Source organism: Perognathus longimembris, unplaced genomic scaffold (assembly GCF_023159225.1).
Source record: "Perognathus longimembris pacificus isolate PPM17 unplaced genomic scaffold, ASM2315922v1 HiC_scaffold_4609, whole genome shotgun sequence".
Lineage (NCBI taxonomy): Eukaryota > Metazoa > Chordata > Mammalia > Rodentia > Heteromyidae > Perognathus > Perognathus longimembris.
In genome coordinates this window covers 1,590-22,996 of record NW_025959945.1, presented here as the reverse complement: position 1 = coordinate 22,996, position 21,407 = coordinate 1,590, and the positions used below count along the sequence as shown (strand labels likewise).

Here is a 21,407-nt window from a genome sequence, read left to right as displayed (position 1 = left end):
GGCTCCGCTTGGGCCTTTGGAGTGGAAGACATGTTTGACTGGTCGTCTCTTCACCAGAGTCAGAGCGGGGGCTTTCTTTTCCTCTGTGTGGCCGCTGAGGCTGCGCGCTCACGCGGTGGACGCTCACGCGGTGGACGCTCACGGCTGCCGCTGCACGCTCATGCAGTAGACACTCATGCAGTGGACACTCACAAGGTGGACACTCACGCAGTGCATGCTGGTGTAGTGGACGCTCACGCAGTGGACGCTCACGCAGTGGACGCTCACGCGGTGGACGCTCACGCAGTGCATGCTGGTGTAGTGCACGCTCACGCGGTGGACGCTCACGCAGTGGACGCTCACGCGGTGCACGCTCACGCGGTGCACGCTCACGCAGTGGACGCTCACGCGGGCACGCTCACGCGGTGCACCGCTCACGGCTGCCGGGGGCTGCGCGCTCACGCCGTGGGCGCTGTACGGCTTCAGCCACGGCCCCCTCCCGTTACCTTGCGGTCTTTTCCAGGCGGGAGCTCCGCCTTTTGCCCAGAGCTCATCGCAGTCCGTGATTTTCCTCCCTGTGGCCTCCCGTGTTTCCCAGCATAGCCCGCGCGCCCCACGGTGCTTGGCTGCCTGTGGAGACGGGGCTCACGCGCGTGGCGCCGTTCCCTCCCGTCCCCGCGGGGCAGTGCTCGGGTAGCCGGAGTCGAGGCCTCAGCTCCATGCCCAGGCGCGGGTGGAGGAGATTTTATCCGGGAAGCACTGGAGCCACGAGGACCCCGCGGGCGGGCGAGGTGCTGCCTGTAGTTCTGGCTTGAGTCCTGAGCTGGTGGGGGGCAGTTGGGTGTGAGGGCCCTGCTCGAGGCCCCAGGCCTGGTGTAGGACAGGGCTCCCCGTGGGCCTCTCGGGGTCGCGATGCCTGGGGGGCCTTTACGGTCTCCAGGCTGCATCTACTCTGCTTCCAGGCTTTATTTGGTAGACAGAAACACTTGCTCTCAGAAGATAGAGGACGGGCTGGGAGCCCCAGGGGACGGGCCGTGGAGGGGGGGCTGGGAGCCCTAGGGGTCGGGGTGTAGAGGGGGGCTGGGAGCCCCAGGGACGGGCTGTTGGAGGGGGCTGGGAACCCCAGGGGACGGGCCGTGGAGGGGGGGCTGGGAGCCCCAGGGGACGGGCCGTGGAGGGGGGCTGGAACCCCAGGGGACGGGTCATGGAGGGGGGGGCTGGGAGCCCTAGGGGACGGGCCATGGAGGGGGACTGGGAGCCCCAGGGGTCGGGCCAGGGTCCACCTGAGGGAGAGACTCCACAGCACTGCCACAGGGACATGGCCACTGCTGTCTGAGCAAGTGTGCACCCCAGGATTCCTGGCTCTCTCTGGGGTCTCTCAGGGACCGTTGTAGCCCACAGGCTGAGCATGGGGTCTGCCCTCCTGGCTCAGCCCCGGCTGGGGCAGCCGTGGTGTTTGGGGGTCGTCGGCCGTCAGAAGGGAAGGCGGGCCGGGCCGGGCGGCCCCGAGCAGCGCGGTGACCTGGCTCGGCCGTCCTGTGACTCCTGTTTATGGTGGCTCCCGGCGAAAGCCGCTTATTGGATTAGTGTGCACCCCAGGCAGAGCCGGTGGGGGCCGTGTCCTGGTGCCGTCACTCGGGCGGTCTCCTTAGGGCTGAGCTGCCGCTGCTTTGCACAGCCACACACGGCCGTACGGGGCCTGGTCGCCACCCCGAGGGAACTTGCGTCCTTCGTCCTCGGGCCAAGGCCGACCCGGGCTCCCACCGGCACCGTCAGAGCTCGCAGGGGCACGATGCTGGCCAGCTCCTCCGCCTGCCTCTTCTCAGGGGTCTGCACCGCCCTGGCAGCGGTGGCCCTGGCCTATTACTTCTACTGGTGAGCGGGGGCTGCTTCTGCTTCTGCCCCCCGCCCCCCACCCACGCCCTTCTGCTACTACCTTCCTCCAGGCCTCCCGGGAGCTGGGGAGGAGGGCAGAGGGGGAGCACCGCCAGGCCTCCCGGGAGCTGGGGAGGAGGGCAGAGGGGAGCACCGCCAGGCCTCCCGGGAGCTGGGGAGGAGGGCAAGGGGAGCACCGCCGGGCTGCACTGGTCCTGGGAGCAGTGCCAACCCTCAGGAAGGCCTTTGGTGGCACGCTGTGTATGGCTCCGTAGCACAGGTGTCCTGGGGGGTGGGGGTGAGGTGTGCGGCTTCTTGGCCCATGGAGACCCTCTGCCCTCCCCCACCCTGTCTGCCCTGCCCTCCTGCGGTCCCCCCCCCCCGCCCCCGTCCAGGCAGTCTGTGTCGCCAGCCCCTTGGGCAGGAGCTTCCGCAGGCCCGGGCGGGCAGGGGCTTGGCGTCTGGGCCCAGCCTGCCCTGTGCAGGTCAAAGGGCGCACTGGGCCCTGTGGCAGGTGCTCATGGAGGCTGCAGCGGGCAGAGTCGGCGTGTGCTGTGTGCACTCTCCGGGCTCCGGGGTGGGGGTGTCCTGCAAGGAGGCCTGGCCCTCTCCAGGCGTGGGGGGGGGGTGTCCTGGGAGGCGGCCTGGCCCTCTCCGGGCGTGGGGGGGGTGTCCTGGGAGGCGGCCCGGCCCTCTCCGGGCGTGGGGGGGGGGGGTGTCCTGGGAGGCGGCCCGGCCCTCTCCGGGCGTGGGGGGGGGGTGTCCTGGGAGGCGGCCCGGCCCTCTCTGGGCGTGGGGGGGGTGTCCTGCGAGGCGGCCCGGCCCTCTCCGGGCTCCGGGGTGGGGGTGTCCTGGGAGGTGGTCCGGCCCTCTCCGGGCTCCGGGCGTGGGGGGGGGTGGTGTCCTGGGAGGCGGCCTGGCCCTCTCCGGGCTCCGGGCGTGGGGGGGGGGGTGTGTCCTGGGAGGCGGCCCGGCCCTCTGCATGTCTCACTAGGTAGCTGGCCTTGCGCCTGTCGGGCGGGGTCCCCGTCTGCAGGGCGGCTCTCTCTGTAGATCCGATTATGTCCTCCGTCCTAATGACCGCAGGCTGCAGGGGGGCAGCGGGCCCGTCTGTCTGTGGGTCCTCCAAACGCCATCATCCCAAAGGGAGGCCGGTACTGGACGCCGGGGCAGGCGGGGAGCTTAGTCCTGGTGAGCCGAGGACACCGGGCCCGGTGTGGTCACCCCACCCCGGGGAGGGACCACACGCTTCTTTGTAACTTCTGGACTCGTGGGGCTGGCCTGGCCCGGGCGGACGGCAGGTGCGGTGGCCCACCGTGACTCAGGCTGAGTGGCCAGCGCGGGCCGACAGCCCCCGGGGCAGCTCCGGGGGGCTTGCTAGACGGGTCTCCAGGATGGACCACGTTTTCCTCAGCCAGCCTTGCTTCAGATGTGAGTGTGCGATTCCCAGAGCCAACCAGGGTGTGTAAGAAAACGCCCCAACTCCTGCCACAAGCCGCCCCTCCCACGCCCCTCTGCTCAGCCCAGCCCTGCACACCTGTGCCCCACCGTGCTCACGAGGCTCCGTGGAAAGGCGGAACCAGCAGGTCGAGCGCCCTTGGCACCGAGGAGGCCCACGAAGGGCACCGCGGCCCCGCAGCGGGGCCTCCCAGCCCCCTGCCCGGGCTCCAGCGGGGAGACGGCAAGGGCCACGTGGCTCTGCCCTGGTCCGGAACGGCGGCCACGCTGACGCGGGCCCTGCCCATCGCCCTGAGCCCCGCCCGCCCCTGATGCTCTTCAAAGCCGGTCCGTGGGCGGCGCCTGTCGTCCCGGCCGCTCGGGAGCCTGAGCTCCGAGGGTCTCGAGGTGAAGCCGGTCCCCGCAGGCGAGTCCGGGAGACTCCCGTCTCCAGGGACCTGGCCGGCAGTCCTTCCTGGGGGTGATCGCTAAGTGAGGCAGTCTCACAAATGCCCACGAGGGTGAGTGAAGGGCGATCCGCCGGGAGAGCGCGCGCGGGGTGCCGGGGTGGCGTCCGGCGAGGGTGGGCCGTGCGTCCCTCCGCCGACGCCCAGACGCGCGCTCCTTGTTTGTCCTCAGGTCGCCCTGCGGCTCCGGAAGCGGAGTCGGGGTGTCAGGCAAGAAGCTGAAATTCAAAACAGCACCTCACCCCCCGAGACCCGGAAACGGGGGGAGCCCAGGGCTGGGCGTCCGTGCCCCTGACCCGGAAACGGGGGGAGCCCAGGGCTGGGCGTCCGTGCCCCTGACCCGGAAACGGGGGGAGCCCAGGGCTGGGCGTCCGTGCCCCTGACCCGGAAACGGGGGGAGCCCAGGGCTGGGCGTCCGTGCTCCTGACACAGGACCTGCCAGCGCCCGGGTGACGCCGGGAACAAGCCGGGTGACACCGAGGAACCAATGACCCCAGGTGACACAGAGGAACCAATGACCCCGGGTGACACAGTGGAACCAATGTCCCCAGGTGACACTGAGGAACAACACAAGTGACACTGAGGAATGATGCCAGGTGGCACTGAGGAATGACCTCAGGTGACACTGAGGAATGACACGGGTGACACTGAGGAACAACGTGGGTGACACTGAGGAATGACCTCGGTGACACTGAGGAATGACCCGGGTGACACTGAGGAATGACCCCGGGTGACACTGAGGAATGACCCTGCGTGACACTGAGGAATGACACGGGTGACACTGAGGAATGACCTCGGTGACACTGAGGAACGACGCGGGTGACACTGAGGAACCAATGACCCCGGTGAGGCTGAGGAATGCAGTGAATCTTTGGGCACGCTGGTTCAAAGCCAGCCAGGACTCGCCCGGTGGCCCCCGCCGGCCATCCCGGCCACTCAGGAGAGCCGAGGATTGCGGTTCGGAGCCAGCCTGGCAGCAAAGTTCAGAAGACTCATCTCCAGTGAACCACCGAAATGCCAGACGTGGATACAGCCAAGTGACAGCAAGCGCCAGTCTCCAGCAGGAGAGCAAGAGGTCCTGAGTTCGAGTCCCACTCCTGGCACAGGGAAAAGACTTCAGAGAAAGAGTATCACATAAAATTTCTTAAGATGAATTGCTGGGGAAACTTCAGAAAGGAAGCTTTAGTCCTGAGTCGGGAAGCCCCTGGTCTTGAGGAGGAGGAAGAGGAGGAGAAGAGGAAAAGGAAGACATCACAAGCGCCCTGTTAAACCCGTGGTAGAAGATGGCACCTGGTGCTGATTATAATTTTTTTGCATTACCACTTTTTATTTCTTTTTGTTTGTTTGTTTGTTTTGTCAGTCCTGGGGCTTGAACTCAGGGCCTGAGCACTGCTGCTGCTTCCTCCTTTTTTTGCCAGTCCTGGGGCTTGAACTCAAGGCCTGGGCACTGTCCCTGGCTTCTTTGTGCTCAAGGCTAGCACTTTACCACTTGAGCCATAGCGCCACTTCCCGCTTTTTTCTGTATATGTGTTGCTGAGGAATCGAACCCAGGGCTTCATGCATGCGAGGCGAGCGCTCTACCACTAGGCCACATTCCCAGCCCAAGCACCTTTGTTTTTTGTTTTGTATGGTTTTTGCCAGTCCTAGAACTTGAACTCTGGGCCTGGGCGCTGTCCCTGGGCTCCTTTCACTCTAGTCTCGTGCTCTATCTACCCCTTGAGCCACAAATGCCTCTTCTGGCCTTTTCTGTGATTAATTGAAGGTGAGAGTCTCACAGGCTTCCCTGCCCGGACTGGCTCTGAACCACGACCCTCAGACCTCAGCCTCCCGAGTCTCTGGGGCCCCTTTGAAGGAGCGTTTGGGACGCTAAACTGCCAAGGTCTCCTCGTCCCGGAACCAAGTGCCGACTTCCCCGCGTGACACAGGGGTGGAGAGCAGCCGGTCACCCGGGACTCCCGGAGCCTGGGCCCCTCCCGCCCCTCCCCCCCCGCCCCTCCGCCCCCCGCCCCTCCACCCCCCGCCCCTCCACCCCCCCCCCCGCCCCCCGCCGCTCCAGCCCATCTCCAGGGCCCGCTCTGGGCGGGTGCTTCCCGGGCGCACGGTCCGTCCGTGGGGGGGGCCGGGTCCTCCGTGTGTGTGGGGTGGGGGGGTAGGGCTCCTGTGTTTGGGGGGGTCTGTCTGTCCTCCCCTCAGCCTCTGGGCGGGGCGGCTCCACGCCCGTCCTGTGCGGTCGGCGCTGTCCGTGGCCCGGCTGCCACGCGCGCAGCCCCCCCCCCCGGCCCTTCGCCCTGCGCTGGGGCACGGAGGCCAGGGACGCGCCCCTCGGGGCTCGGGGAGCCGGCCCAGCTGCCGCCGTGCGCGTCTGCGTCTCCGACGCCCCCTTTTCTTTGGGTGCCCGTCCTGGGGCTTGAACTCGGGGCCTCGTGCTCGCGCACGGTCTTTGCACCGGAGGCCGGCTCTCTGCCCCGGCCACGCCTCCGCCCCGGCCGTGCGCCGCTCCGTGGGGGGTAAGCGTCTCCCCGGCCGTGCGCCGCTCCGTGGGGGGTAAGCGTCTCCCCGGCCGTGCGCTGCTCCGTGGGGGTAAGCGTCTCCCCGGCCGGGCGCTGCTCCGTGGGGGTAAGCGTCTCCCCGGCTCTTGTGCCGCTCCGTGGGGGTAAGCGTCTCCCCGGCTCTTGTGCCGCTCCGTGGGGGTAAGCGTCTCCCCGGCCGTGCGCCGCTCCGTGGGGGTAAGCGTCTCCCCGGCCGGGCGCTGCTCCGTGGGGGTAAGCGTCTCCCCGGCCGGGCGCCGCTCCGTGGGGGTAAGCGTCTCCCGGCCGTGCGCTGCTCCGTGGGGGTAAGCGTCTCCCCGGCTCTTGTGCCGCTCCGTGGGGGTAAGCGTCTCCCCGGCCGGGCGCTGCTCCGTGGGGGTAAGCGTCTCCCCGGCTGTGCGCTGCTCCGTGGGGGTAAGCGTCTCCCCGGCTGTGCGCTGCTCCGTGGGGGTAAGCGTCTCCCCGGCCGGGCGCTGCTCCGTGGGGGGTAAGCGTCTCCCCGGCTCTTGTGCCGCTCCGTGGGGGTAAGCGTCTCCCCGGCTCTTGTGCCGCTCCGTGGGGGTAAGCGTCTCCCCGGCCGTGCGCCGCTCCGTGGGGGTAAGCGTCTCCCCGGCCGTGCGCTGCTCCGTGGGGGTAAGCGTCTCCCCGGCTCTTGTGCCGCTCCGTGGGGGGTAAGCGTCTCCCCGGCCGGGCGCCGCTCCGTGGGGGTAAGCGTCTCCCCGGCCGGGCGCTGCTCCGTGGGGGTAAGCGTCTCCCCGGCCGTGCGCTGCTCCGTGGGGGGTAAGCGTCTCCCCGGCCGTGCGCTGCTCCGTGGGGGTAAGCGTCTCCCCGGCCGGGCGCTGCTCCGTGGGGGTAAGCGTCTCCCCGGCCGGGCGCTGCTCCGTGGGGGTAAGCGTCTCCCCGGCTCTTGTGCCGCTCCGTGGGGGTAAGCGTCTCCCCGGCTCCTGTGGCTGAGCTGCCTTCGAACTGCGCCGCTCGGCTCCCAGCCTCCCGACGAGCGAGACTCCCAGACGCGCGGCGACGTCGGGGGGAGGGGGGGGGCAGGGCGCTGTCCCCAGTGCCACTTAGCCGTCCTTGTCCTATGTCCAGGAAACTTCCAGAAGGTAGGGGCTTGTGGGCTGACCCGGAGCCATGTGGATAACTGGGTTTGGGGGAGGCAGGAGCACTGGACTCCGTCAGGGACGCCCTAAGTTTGGCAGCCTGGTGGCCCCGGGTGGCCTGGGCCGGTCCCCTCCAGGGCGGGGGGGGGGGGGGGCGGCCCCTGGGGCTCAGACGTGAGCGGGAAGTGCCCGCCGCCCCGCTCCGTCGCCAGCCCCTGTGCCAGGCCGGCCGTGCGTGTGGGCAGGGCCGCCCGGAGCCGCCCTCGGGCTGGGCGAGGGGCCACCGTCCAGAGAGAGCCCCCCCCCGTCCACCCCCCCCGTCCACCCCCGCCCTCCCCGCCGCTGCTCCGCCGTGGCTCGCTGACAAGGCTGTGGGGAGGGCACGGTACTCGTAGCCGGGCCAGGGGGCTGAGCGCTGTGTGGAGCCGCTTGGGTGAGGGCGCACCGGCATCCGGGAGCCCTGGTGAGGGGCGCAGCGGGGGGCGGGCCTCCTGGGGGCCCCTCCTGCCCGCCGGGCTCCTCACCAAGCCCTCCCCAGGCCGCGCCGCCTCGGGTGCCAAGTGTGAACCCGAGCTGGCGGCACCGCCGCCTGACATTTCACCCACTTGGCAAGCGGGCGCCCTGGGCTCCCGGAGCAGGCTGCGGGGTCACTGCCTCCCGCGTCCGCCCGCCCGCCGCCGGCTCAGCCGCGCTGCCGCGAGCCCCTCCGCCCGGCCCGGCCCCCCACTTCCCGAGCTAAGGCCGAGGGCCAGGAGAGACAGGTGAGGAGCCGGGGAGCCGCTGGGGTCCCCGCGGGGGCGGGGGAGGGGGGCTGCTTCCCAGCTGCCCCGCGGGGGGGCCCGGCCGAGCCCCACGGGGGCAGAAGCGGGGTGACGAGGGGAACGACAGGACACCAGCGCCCTTCACGACGCTTTGGGAAGTGAGGGGGAGCCGGGGACGGGGAGACGCCGGGCGAGTTCACAGCTGAGGAGGGCAGAGCCAGGGCCGGCGACAACTCCTTTCCACACGCAGGGCGGCGGAGGGGGACGCGGAGGGGCACGCGGAGGGGCACGCGGAGGGGGACGGAGGGGGACGCGGAGGGGCACGCGGAGGGGCACGCGGAGGGGGACGCAGAGGGGGACGCCCTCGCCCGCGCCCCGACCCTGCGCACCGCCTGCCGTCCCTGGGGAAATGACGCCCAGGCAGGGCCGCTCTGTGGGGTGCAGCCAGAGGGAACCCAGACAAATGGACTCAGGCGCCTTCCCTTTCCAAAGGGGCCTGCTCCTAGGAGACCGGAGTCAGCCCTCCCCAGTCCCCTGCCTCGCCCCTGCGGGGGGGGGGCGGCTCTAGCCCGCGCTCCCCTCTGGCCCGGCCATCCCTGCTGGTTGTGGTGGTGGGGGGGGGTGCACTGGCGGTGGGGGGGTGCACTGGCGGCCGGGCTGAGTGAAGGTGCCACTGCACACTCTGCCCGGCGCGGGAAGGTGACCGGCGGGATGCGAGTCGGGGGGGCGGGGGACCCCGGGCCTCCACACCATCGCCCCGAAGGGAACGTGACTCTCCTGCGCTCGGCCCGTGATTGCTCCGTGCACGTGCTTGTGTCGTGAGTGTGCAGCGGTTGTGCTGCGATTGTGCCTTGCGATGGGGGAGGGGGCAGTGACCGCGTGGGGGCGTGCTATGCCCGGGGGAGGGGGCAGTGACCGCGTGGGGGCGTGCTGGGGCGCGGGGGAGGGGGCAGTGACCGCGTGGGGGCGTGCTGTGCCCGGGGGAGGGGGCAGTGACCGCGCGGGGGGCGTGCCGTGCCGTGCCGTGCCCTCCCCTCCGTGCCGTGCCCTCCCCGCCATGCCGTGCCGTGCCGTGCCCTCCCCTCCGTGCCGTGCCGTGCCGTGCCGTGCCCTCCCCTCCGTGCCGTGCCGTGCCGTGCCGTGCCGTGCCCTCCCCTCCGTGCCGTGCCCTCCCCGCCATGCCGTGCCGTGCCGTGCCCTCCCCTCCGTGCCGTGCCGTGCCGTGCCGTGCCCTCCCCTCCGTGCCGTCCGTGCCCTCCGTGCCGTGCCATGCCCTCCCCTCCGTGCCGTGCCGTGCCCTCCCCTCCGTGCCGTGCCGTGCCGTGCCGTCCGTGCCCTCCGTGCCGTGCCCTCCCCTCCGTGCCGTGCCATGCCCTCCCCTCCGTGCCGTCCGTGCCCTCCGTGCCGTGCGTGGCGGTGGCCCCGGGGGCCGTGGCCGCGGGCCCGTGCGCTGCGAATGTGCCGTAGGGTGCCGGGCGCCGTCGCGGCGCTGGCGGCGCTGTCTCGGGGTCGTCTTGGGGCGGTTCTGCTGTCGAGGCTCTGGGGGATTGATCGTCCGTTCCCCGTCCACCCTGCTGGCCCGGTTTCTGCGTGGGGAACTCTCTTCTTCCGGGCTGAGTGGATGCCCGGACAGGAAGCGGAAGCGGCCGGCGTGCGGCCCGTGCCCGGCCCGGCTCCGAGGCCGCGTGGCGGGGGGCGGCCGGCGCGTGCGTTCAGGGAGCCGCGCGCGGTCGTCCTGGCCAGGGCCGTCCGTGCAGGACACCTGTGGGCGCCCCGCCCTGTGCACCCCCGGAGGACAGGACCCCGGCTGCCCCGTGCCTCCCCCTGGCTCTGGCTCCGCCTCCCCAGCCCAGCGCCCCCCCCCCCATCATCTACACGCTGTGCACAGACGGTCCTCCCTCCCCCCCCCACCTTCCACGGGAGGAGGGGGTCGTGGACTTGCGTGTGAACTTCGTTCCTGTCAGGAGGCCAGGGGCTGCGAGCCACCCACCCCTCGGGAAGCGAGCCCACCCGCTCTCCGGGAGCAGCTGTCACGGCTGCCAGGAAGCCACCGCGACGCGCGAGCCACTTGGCTGTGGCTGTTCGCTGCGTGTGAGCGCGTGTGTGGTGGGTGTGTAGCTGGTGTGAGCGCGTGTGTGGTTGGTGTGTAGCTGGTGTGAGCGTGTGTGGTTGGTGTGTAGCTGGTGTGATCGTGTGTGTGGTTGGTGTGTGGTTGGTGTGTAGCTGGTGTGTGCGTGGTTGGTGTGTGTGTGGTTGGTGTGTAGCTGGTGTGATCGTGTGTGTGGTTGGTGTGTAGCTGGTATGTGTGTGGTTGGTGTGTGTGGTTGGTGTGTAGCTGGTGTGAGCATGTGTGTGGTTGGTGTGTGCGTGGTGGGTGTGTAGCTGGTGTGAGTGTGTGCGTGTTTGGTGTGTGTGGTGGGTGTGCAGCTGGTGTGTGTGTGGTTGGTGTGTAGCTGGTGTGAGCGTGTGTGGTTGGTGTGTGTGTGTAGCTGGTGTGTGTGCGTGGTTGGTGTGTGTGTGTGTGCCTCGGCAGTGCCGTGTGCTCACTCAGGCTTGGGGGGCTTTGTGTTGACGGGGGGCCGTCGGGGTCTGGCTGTGTGGTCAGGGCTGCGGGCGCCGCCTTGCTAAGCCCGGTGTGGGCAGAGCGGTCCGCCTCTGCTCCCTGGTCTCTGCTCCCTGGCCTCTGCTCCCTGGCCTCTGCTCCCTGGCCTCTGCTCCCGGGCCTCTACTCCCTGGCCTCTGCTCCCTGGCTGTGTCTCCTTGGCCTCTGCTCCCTGGCCTCTGCTCCCTGGCCGTGTCTCCTTGGCCTCTGCTCCCTGGCCGTGTCTCCCTGGCCTCTGCTCCCTGGCCTCTGCTCCCTGGCCTCTGCTCCCTGGCCTCTGCTCCCTGGCCGTGTCTCCCTGGCCGTGTCTCCCTGGCCGTGTCTCCCTGGCCTCTGCTCCCTGGCCTCTGCTCCCTGGCTTCTGCTCCCTGGCCGTGTCTCCTTGGCCTCTGCTCCCTGGCCTCTGCTCCCTGGCCTCTGCTCCCTGGCCGTGTCTCCCTGGCCTCTGCTCCCTGGCTTCTGCTCCCTGGCCGTGTCTCCTTGGCCTCTGCTCCCTGGCCTCTGCTCCCTGGCCGTGTCTCCCTGGCCTCTGCTCCCTGGCCGTGTCTCCCTGGCCTCGGGTGCTGCCGACACACCCTCGTCACGCCCCGGTCCCCAATCCTCCCAGGCGCGCTGTCTCCAAACCCACATGCTGGGTCCTGGGGCTCCCTGTTCTGGGGGACCCACTGATGTGAGGTGGCGGCGTGAGGGTGGCGGGCGGATGAGGCCCCCCAGGCGTGGTGGGCTGGCCGGGCCTCCTGAGCCCCTCCACAGGGCTGCTTCCCACGGGGGGGGGGGGCAGAGGAGAGGGGAGGGGAGGAGAGGGGGGAGGGAGGACGGCTGTGGGGCCCTGGCTGGAGCTGTGGGCGGTCAGGGTGAGGCTCACGGTGTGCGGGGGGCTGGTGGGGCTCAGCGGCAGCGCTGGCCCTCCGCCTGCCCGCCACCCCCACCCCTGCGAGCCCGGCCACCCTGCCCTCCGCCCAAGGGCTGCTCCGCCCACCCGCCCCGTGTCTCGGGCGCTCAGAGCTCGGCATCCCTTCGCGCATGTAAACTTGGATTCTAAACCCTGCGCGTGCACCGTTATGGTGGCGTGGGCCGCCATCCCAGCCCTTTGGAGGCTGAGGCAGGAGGGGCGCAAGTTTGGGGCCAGATCGGGCCCCGTAGCGAGATCTTATGTCAGCACCACTGTAGATGTGGCAATGGTCTAGAGAAAGGACCTGTGTGCGCGTGCTGGCTCGGGGGCCTGAACTCGGGGCCTGGGCGCTGACTCCGAGCATCTTTGCTTGAGGTTAGTGCTCTGCCCCTGGAGCCACAGCCCCGCTTCCAGTTTGGGGGGATTCATTCGGACTGACAGCCTCAGGCGCTTTCCTGCCCAGGCTGGCTTCAAACCACGATCCTCCGATCTCAGCCTCCTGAGTAGCTGGCGCTACAGGCGTGAGCCGCCGGCGCCGGGTTGTTTCGAGGGGTCCCTGTCCAGGCCCCCCTCACACCCCTGCTCTGATGGGTGAGAGGGCGTGGAGGCAGACCCTGCGCGTGCGGGCTGGAGGAGGTGAGGCCGCAGGTCCGCACCCTCTGGGGCCGGGCAGCAGGGTGCAGGAGGACGGCAGGGCGCCCCGCCGGGCCCGCTGTACCGTGGGGTGGCTTGTGGGTGGCCGTCGGAAGCGCCTCCCGAGAGCAGCAGCGGAGCGGCCCGGGGAGACGGACGCTCCTGAGGATGGACTCGGCAGTGTGTTCCGGCCCCCCGCGGGTCCTGGGGTGCGTGCGTGCGTGCGGGGCCTGTGCGGGGGCCCTGCAGACCGGCCCGGCAAGCGGCCAGGCGCACTGGGCAGGGGCGTCGGGCCGCAGGACCGAGCTCTGGGCCCCAGCTGGCACTCCAGGCCCACGGTGTGCCGGCTTCGTGGTTAGACCCCGAGACCTGACCCGGGAAGCCGGCCCCGGCCTCTGAGGGGGAGGGCAGCGGGGGGCGGGGGGACGCCCGCTGCCGAGGCCCCGAGGCCCGGGGGGGCCCGGGCGGGCCGTCTGGTGACTGGCCCCGCGTGGCCACAGTGGTGACACTGAGGGCCGAGGTGGAGTAGATTCCTCAGGGTGCACCACGCGCACGGGGTCTGAACGCGCACAGGCGTGTGCGTGGCGTGACCCACACCCGGTGCCCTGGCAGGCAGCGGGGTCACAGCGCGTGTCCAGACTGCGGGGCGTGACCTCAGTTCAGGGGGACCGCCGTGCACCCCAGACCCATGGCCCCGGGCCCCCAGGCCAGAAGCCACGTGGCTGCACTGCCGAGGCCTCGGGAGGAGCGGAGCTGACCCGTCAGAGGCGCGGGCGTGCTGTGTGCGAGTGTGCGCAGTGTGCAGTGCGAGCTGTGTGTGTGCTGTGTGCGAGTGTGCGCAGTGTGCAGTGTGAGCTGTGTGTGTGCTGTGTGTGCAGTGTGTGAGTGTGCGCAGTGTGCAGTGTGAGCTGTGTGTGTGCTGTGTGTGCAGTGTGTGAGTGTGCGCAGTGTGCAGTGTGAGCTGTGTGTGAGCTGTGTGCGCAGTGTGAGCTGTGTGCGCAGTGTGAGCTGTGTGCGCTGCGCCCTTGGTGTGAGCCGTGCGGTGTGTCGTGTGTGCTATGCACGCAGCGTGAGCTGTGTCTGTAGTGTGAACCGCGTGGTGTGCGGTGTGCGTGCAGCGTGTGCTTGCGTGTATATTATGAGCCGTGTACTGTGTGCCGTGTGCCGTGGGGGCAGTCTGAGCTCTGTGTGGCAGGTGTGGTGTGCGAGGCACACTCGCGTGCCACGGGTGGCGGCGACGACACACGCGCGCTGTGTGTTGTTTGTGGAAGCGGCTGGCGAGGCGGGAGCGGGGCGGGGCGGGGCGGGCGCGGCGTCCTCCCCCGGCCGTCGGGGGCTGCCGGCCGCGGCCCCGTGTGCCCTGGCGCCCGCCGCCGACCCTCCGCCCTGTGCCCGCAGGACAGCCGTGCTCAGCGAGGGGCCCTGCGCCCGCCCCTGAGCCGCGACCATGGGCCTGCTCGCCTACCTGAAGACCCAGTTCGTGGTGCACCTGCTCATCGGCTTCGTCTTCGTGGTGAGCGGCCTGATCATCAACTTCACGCAGCTGTGCACGCTGGCGCTCTGGCCCGTCAGCAAGCGGCTGTACCGCCGCGTCAACTGCCGTCTGGCCTACTCGCTCTGGAGCCGTGAGTGTCCCCCACAATGCGGGGTGGCCACGCCCCGCGGCGCCGGGGAGGGGCGCGGGCTTGAGCCGAGCGAGGAGGGGGCCGAGCCCGGGCCCCGTCCCTGAAAGAGGACGCCCTCTGGCGGCGCCGGCCGGCCCGGGGGCTGCCCGGCCCGTGGAGTCACCGTGGCTCGCTAGGCGGCGCCCGGGTGCAAGCCGGCCAGAGGGAGGAGCGCGGCGCCCGGCCCGGGGCCCACGGCCGTCCCCGCTCAGGAAGCGGGCGCGGGGGCCGAGCACGCGCACCTGCCCCCCGGGAGCCGTGCGTGCCGGCGCGGCCGTCTGTCTGGACGTGTGTGTCCACACGGCCCGGCAGCACCGTGCACGTGGCTCACACGCGTGGGAGTGCACCAGGCGCCCGTCGGGCCGACAGGAACTCAGCTGACTCCGCGTCCGCCTCACGCCACAAAGTAAGAACCACGCGGCGAGGCCCAGAGGCGCCCCGCGCGGGCGTCCTTCCCGCGCTGGGGCGGCCCCTGGTGGAACCCGGTCCCGCCTGGTCTCTACAGGGGTCGCCCGCGCACCCGCCGAGACAAGGGAGAGCTGGCCGTGCTGCGGACCGCCATCTTCCCATCCCGGCACTTAGGAGGTAGAGGCAGGAAGGTCTTTAATCCCCACCCGGCTGAGCTACACGTATACACGTGCGCACGCATATGCATGTACACGTATTTATACATATATACGCACAAGCAGAGCTGGGTTCAAACCAGCCTCGGCTACGTAGTCAGTTTGAGGCCTGCCTGGGCTATATAGTGAGACACTATCAAAAACGTAAAGAGGCCGGGCACCAGTGGCTCACAGCTGTAGCCCTAGCTGCTCAGGAGGCTGAGATCTGAGGATCGCAGTTCAAAGCCAGCCTGGCAGGAAAGTCCATGGAGACGCTTATCTCCAATTAACCACCAGAATATCAGAAGGGCTCTTGTGGCTCAAGTGGTAGAGCGCTGGCCTTGAGCTGAAGACAAAGAGCTCAGGAGCAGCACCTAGGCCCTGAGTTCAAGCCCCACAACTGACAAACGAAAACAAAACACATGAAGAGTAAGCCGAGTGGCAGTTCTTGTCCTGAATCCCAGCCACGAGCGAGTAGGTATAGGCTTATTAGTCCAAGACCAGCAAACAGCACCAGACCCCATCCCCCAAATAACAAAAGCAGAGGAAGTCCACCTGCTCAAGTGGTAGTCTACCTGCTTAGCAAGTGTGAGTTTAAACACAGTACTGCAGAAAGAAAGGAAGGGAGCAAGGGATGGGGGGAGAGGAAGGAAGGAAGGGAGGGAGGGAGGGAAGGAAGGAAGGGAAGAAAGGAAGGAAGGAAGGGAAGAAAGGAAGGAAGGAAGGGAACAAAGGAAAGAACAAAGAACAACTTTCCCAATCCTTTTTGTTGGTGTTGTTCTTTTGCATTTCTAGCATTTTTTTTTTGCCAGTCAGAAAATGACTAACTTTATACACATGACTGGGGTCAAAATTACAATGTATAATGTATGTGTTCACTGCACAGAGAGACTCTGATTCGCTTCAGAGTAACCTGCTGGCAGGATCTTCGGCGCTCTGGTCCCCTGATGGGGCCTCTTCCAGGTTGTTCTAGTAGAGTTCTAGCATTTTTTTTTTTCTTTTTTGCCAGTCCTGGGGCTTGGACTCAGGGCCTGAGCACTGTCCCTGGCTTCCTTTTGCTCAAGGCTAGCACTCTGCCACTTGAGCCACAGCGCCACTTCTGGCCGTTTTCTGTATATGTGGTGCTGGGGAATTGAACCCAGGGCCTCATGTATACGAGGCAAGCTCTCTTGCCACTAGGCCATATCCCCAGCCCCATGTCTGTGTGTTCTGAGACGATCCTTTAGGAGGTGTGTGCTGTGCCCATGGCTGTGCACACGGAAGTCCTGGGAGCACAGGGCGTGGGGCCCCGGTGCTGGGGAGCGGCAGCATGGGGCCCCGGCATTGGGGAGCGGCAGCATGGGGCCCCGGCATTGGGGAGCGGCAGCATGGGGCCCCGGCATTGGGGAGCGGCAGGGCGTGGGGCCCCGGTGCTGGGGAGCGGCAGCATGGGGCCCCGGCATTGGGGAGCGGCAGCATGGGGCCCCGGCATTGGGGAGCGGCAGCATGGGGCCCCGGTGTTGGGGAGTGGCCGGCGTGAGGCCCCGGCGTTGGGGAGCGGCAGCATGGGGCCCCGGCGTTGGGGGGCGGCAGGAGACGTCTCAGCAGCTGTCGCACTGCCCGCCCCTCCTGTCCTACGCGGGGGTGGCCCGCGCGGCCGTCTCCTGCCGGAAGGGGTGTCCGCAGCCTGTGCTGCTCCCCCAGGATGGGGCGCAGCAGTGCCCCCACGTGCCCGTCGCCGGGGGACTCCCAGTGCCCCTCCGGTGTCCCCAGCGCCTTCTGGGGAGGCCGGGGCGGTCAGGCCTGTGTTGCCTGCTTAGAGTTGCGCAGTTCAGTGCCGCTCCCCTGCCTGACTTAGCTCAGCCTTGGCACCCGAGGTGGAGCTCTGCCTCTAGCACCCTGGCCCCTCTCCGGGCCTCTGGGCCGTGTGGGACTCGTCCTGGCATGGGCGGTGGCGGGCCGCGGGGTCTGCGCTGCTCCGCTCGGCTGGCGGGGGGCTGTGGTCGCGTGGGTGTCCTGGCCCGGGGCCCGCCGAGCCCCACGGCCTTCCCTGGCCCTGGCCTCCCCCCCCCGGGCCCACCGCCAACCCTGCCACACACATGCACACACGCACACGCACACATGCACACACACGCACACGCACACATGCACACACACGCACACATGCACACACATGCACACACACTTGTGCACACACACGCATGCATACACACACGCACCCCCCCACACACAGCCTCTTGCCAGACACACACGCAGTTCTTACCATGGGCCTGTCCAGACCTCCCGATGGCGCGAGCCCCCAGGGGCCCCGCTGCATGCCCGGGCGGGCGGCGTGCTCCCCTCCCAGGGCCGAGCCCAGGCCGGGGCTGCGGGCGGGCTGTGGTGCGTGCCGGCCGGTGGGGGGGGACGGTCCCCCAGGCTCTGGGCAGCGTGGCCGCGGTGCCGGTGGTGGTGGGCGGGGAGCCCCCTGCAGCTCGCCCAGGCCGGGCAAGGACGCGATGGGGAGGGGAACTGCCACGCGGTCGTGGGCCTGCCCCATCACGTGGCAGCTCTCGCCCCCACCCCTGGCTCCCCCCTCCCGGCCCCCCCCCCCGTCGTGGGTGGCTGCGTGGCGCCACGGAGCCCGCGGTGGGTGGCACAGTGGGGCACCCCTCTGTCTCCCGGGGGACCCTCGGAGCGCGTGGGGCGCCCCAGCCGGCGGCGGGGAGGGGCGGGGCGGGCCGGCTCTCACGCCGCCGCCCCCGCAGAGCTGGTGATGCTGCTGGAGTGGTGGTCCTGCACCGAGTGCACGCTCTTCACCGACCGCGACACCGTGAGCCACTTCGGCAAGGAGCACGTGGTCATCATCCTCAACCACAACTTCGAGATCGACTTCCTGTGCGGGTGGACCATGTGTGAGCGCTTCGGAGTGCTGGGGTGTGAGCACGGGGGCCGGGGGGGGGGGGGCGGGGGGTGAGCACGGGGGGGGGCCGGGGGTGAGCACGGGGGCCGGGGGGGGCTGGAGGTGAGCACGGGGGGGGCTGGAGGTGAGCACGGGGGCCTGGGGGGGCCGGGGGTGAGCACGGGGCCCGGGGGGGGGGCCGGGGGTGAGCACGGGGGCCGGGGGGGGGGGCCGGGGGTGAGCACGGGGGGGGGCCGGGGGTGAGCACGGGGGCCGGGGGGGGCTGGAGGTGAGCACGGGGGCCGGGGGGGGCCGGGGGTGAGCACGGGGCCCGGGGGGGGCTGGAGGTGAGCACGGGGGCCGGGGGGGCCGGGGGTGAGCACGGGGCCCGGGGGGGGGGCCGGGGGGTGAGCACGGGGGCCGGGGGGGGCCGGGGGTGAGCACGGGGGGGGGCTGGGGGTGAGCACGGGGGCCGGGGGGCTGGGGGTGAGCACGGGGGGGGGCTGGGGGTGAGCACGGGGGCCGGGGGGGGTGGGGGTGAGCACGGGGGCCTGGGGGGGCTGGGGGTGAGCACGGGGCCCGGGGGGGGGCCGGGGGTGAGCACGGGGGCCGGGGGGGGGCCGGGGGTGAGCACGGGGGCCGGGGGGGGGCTGGGGTGAGCACGGGGGCCGGGGGGGGGCCGGGGGTGAGCACGGGGGCCGGGGGGGCTGGGGGTGAGCACGGGGGGGGGCCGGGGGGGCTGGGGGTGAGCACGGGGGCCTGGGGGGGCTGGAGGTGAGCCAACGGGGGCCGGGGGGGGCTGGAGGTGAGCACGGGGGCCGGGGGGGCTGGGGGTGAGCACGGGGGCCCGGGGGGGGGCGGGGGGTGAGCACGGGGTTCCGGGGGGGCTGAGGGGGGGAGACATGGGGTCCCAGGAGGGGCTGAGGGGGAGAACATGGGGTCTCGGGGGGGCTGGCGGGGACACGGGGTCCTGGGAGGGGCTGCAGGGGTGCGGATGGCAGGTGGGGCCCGGGTCCTCTCAGGAGACTGTGGGTCCCACCGCAGGGCGCAGCCGTCCTGGGAGGTGCCCGGTCTGACTCGGTTGAGCTGGGCAGGGCGTGGCCGCCCCCGGCGCAGGCGCAGTCCTGAGCTTGCCTCCCAGGCCGTGACCCCCCTTTCTCACGGTGCCCCTTCTTCCCGTGACGCCACCCCCCAGTGCCCCAGAAGGACTTGGTCTGGCTTGCACGGCCTCGGGCACGATTTAAAGTGAAGGCTGGGCCCCTCGACAGCCGGGCCCCGTGGGCTCTGCACCCCGCTCGGGGTCCCCATCTCTAGGATGGAGCCCCCCGCCCCCGGGTCATCCTTATCCCGGCGGCACGCACGCCAGGCCGGAGCCCGGGCCCCCACCGCCCCCTGACCCCCCCCCCCGCCCCCCAGAGCTCCAAAGTGCTGGCCAAGAAGGAGCTGCTGTACGTGCCGCTCATCGGCTGGACGTGGTACTTCCTGGAGATCGTGTTCTGCAAGCGGAAGTGGAGGAGGACCGCGACACGGTCATGGAGGGCCTGAAGCGCCTGGCCGACTACCCCGAGTACATGTGGGTGAGTGCACCCCGCCGCCGCGCGGCCCAGCTGGGGGGGGGGGGAAGGGCGCAGCCCGTGATCCCGCGGCCGAGACGCTGCAGCCTTGCGCTCGGCCGCCAGAGCCAGAGCCAGAGCGGAGCCGCGGCGGGGGCGGAGCACGGCTTACACAAGCTCAGCGAGAGTGCGCACACACACGCATGCACGCACGCACACACATGCACACGCACACATGCACACATGCACACGCACACATGCACATGCACACATGCACGCGCACACACGCACACGCACACATGCACATGCACGCACACATGCACACGCACACACACATGCACACGCACACACACGCACATGCACGCACACGCACACGACGCACACACATGCACGCACACACATGCACACACACATGCACACGCACACATGCACATGCGCGCACACATGCACGCGCACACATGCACATGCGCGCACACATGCACGCGCACACATGCACATGCACGCACACATGCACGCGCACACATGCACACACACATGCACACGCACACATGCACATGCACGCACACATGCACATGCACGCACACATGCACGCGCACACATGCACACTACATGCACACGCACACATGCACGCGCACACATGCACACACACATGCACACATGCACATGCACGCACACATGCACGCGCACACATGCACATGCGCGCACACATGCACACGCACACATGCACATGCACGCACATATGCACACGCACACATGCACACACACATGCACACGCACACATGCACGCACACACACGCACACACACGCACGCACACATGCACATGCACACACGCACACACACTCGGCCCCTCCTTCAGCGTCCTCCCTTGCGCGCTGCGCCTCCTGTCCCCGCCACAGCTCCGACCCGTGGTGTCCAGGCTGGAGAGGGCGGGCGCCTTCCCCCCCGCCCCCCCCTCCCCGCAGCCGGTGGCCTCTGTCCTTTCTCCTCTTTCTAGTCTGTTCTTGGAAACGAATTGGTCAACGGCTCCAGGCGGGAGGTGCGAGGACAGGAGACTCATATTCTACTTTCTGATGCCCAGAGTCACCTTCGGGTTTTGCTTCTTTCTAGAAGGTTCTTTGAGGAAAGCTGTACTGTGTGTTTGTGTCTCTGTGACATTTCCTGGTACCCGTGCCTGTCGCCAGAGAGAGGCACTGGGCGGCGTGAGTGCTGCGGACCCGCACGAGAGCACGCGAGGCCTGGGACACGGCCCCCCCGGCCCCCCCCGGCCCCCCCGGCCCCCCGCTGACCTGTGGCCCATGTTCTCCCCCACGCCCCGTTCTCCTGTACTGCGAAGGGACGCGCTTCACGGAGACCAAGCACCGGGTCAGCATGGAGGTGGCCCGCCTCCAAGGGGCTGCCCCCGCTCAAGCACCACCTGCTGCCGCGGACCAAGGGCTTCACCACCCGCCGTCCAGTGCCTGCGGGGCACAGGTGGGTGCCCCACCCGCCCCCGCCCCGCCCCCGCCCCCCCGCCCCGGCCCCGGGGGAGGCCGGAGCCGGAGCCGTGACCGGACCCAGTGACCGCCACCCGGAAAAGGGGACCGGAGCCGGTCAGGGAACGAGGAAAAGAGCGGCATCTAGCGCGGGAGGAAGGGAGAGGCACCCCAGCTCCCTGTGCCTGGTGGGGGGGGCAGCAGCCCGCGGGGGGGGGGGGGAGAGGGCTGGGGGAGGGCTGCTGCAGGCCACCCGTGTGGCTGACGGCCGCGCGTGCCCCCCCTCCCGCAGTTGCAGCCATCTACGACGTGACCCTGAACTTCCGAGGGGAACAAGACCCCGTCGCCTGCTGGGCATCCTCTACGGGAAGAAGTACATGGCCGACATGTGCGTGAGGTGAGCAGGGCGGGAGGCCGCGGGCCCCGGCCGGCCAGCGTGAGTGACCGCTCCTCCCTCCCCGGACAGCCGCGCCCGCCTGCAGTGCGGGGGGGGGGGGGGGGGGGGGGAGGCCCTCGAGTCTCCGCAGGAGGAGCTTGGAGGCAGAGCTGGCTCTGGGGGGGGGGCGGTGACCCGCGGCCTGTGGCCGAGTGGCCGGGCTCGATGGGCTCGGCGGGGCCCCCACACTGCGGGGGGAGAGCTTCCCCACCCGCCCCGCCCGCCCCGCCCTCCGTGGCGGCGTGGACCTGTTCTCAGGGCTCCTCCCGCTCCGGGCTCCCGGCTGTTGGGGGCTCTGAGAAAAGCCCAGCGCTGTGCGGCTGGGCCTCCCCGCCGGGCCTCCCCACCCCCCGCCGGGCGCCCCGCAGTGTCCCCCGCCCCCCGCCGGGCGCCCCGCAGTGTCCCCGCCCCGGGCCCCCGCGGCCACCTCCGCCAGGGCGGGAGCCCGCGGAGCCCTTTCCACATGACTCTCCTTTTGAAGCCACTTCTACCTATTTCGTAGTATGTACGACACACAGACCCTGTGCGTGGCGCGTGTGCGTGGA

The 21,407-nt window shown here is 69.9% G+C and overlaps 1 pseudogene across 1 annotated transcript; it reads left to right on the top strand.

The window, feature by feature from the left end:
* Nucleotides 1-3,260: 3,260 nt before the first annotated feature.
* LOC125344909 lies at nt 3,261-20,842 on the top strand (annotated as a pseudogene). Its single transcript, XR_007209672.1, has 6 exons — nt 3,261-3,398; nt 13,670-13,899; nt 17,267-17,435; nt 18,819-18,977; nt 20,269-20,424; nt 20,719-20,842. The product of XR_007209672.1 is annotated as a 1-acyl-sn-glycerol-3-phosphate acyltransferase gamma-like (transcript).
* Nucleotides 20,843-21,407: the final 565 nt, after the last annotated feature.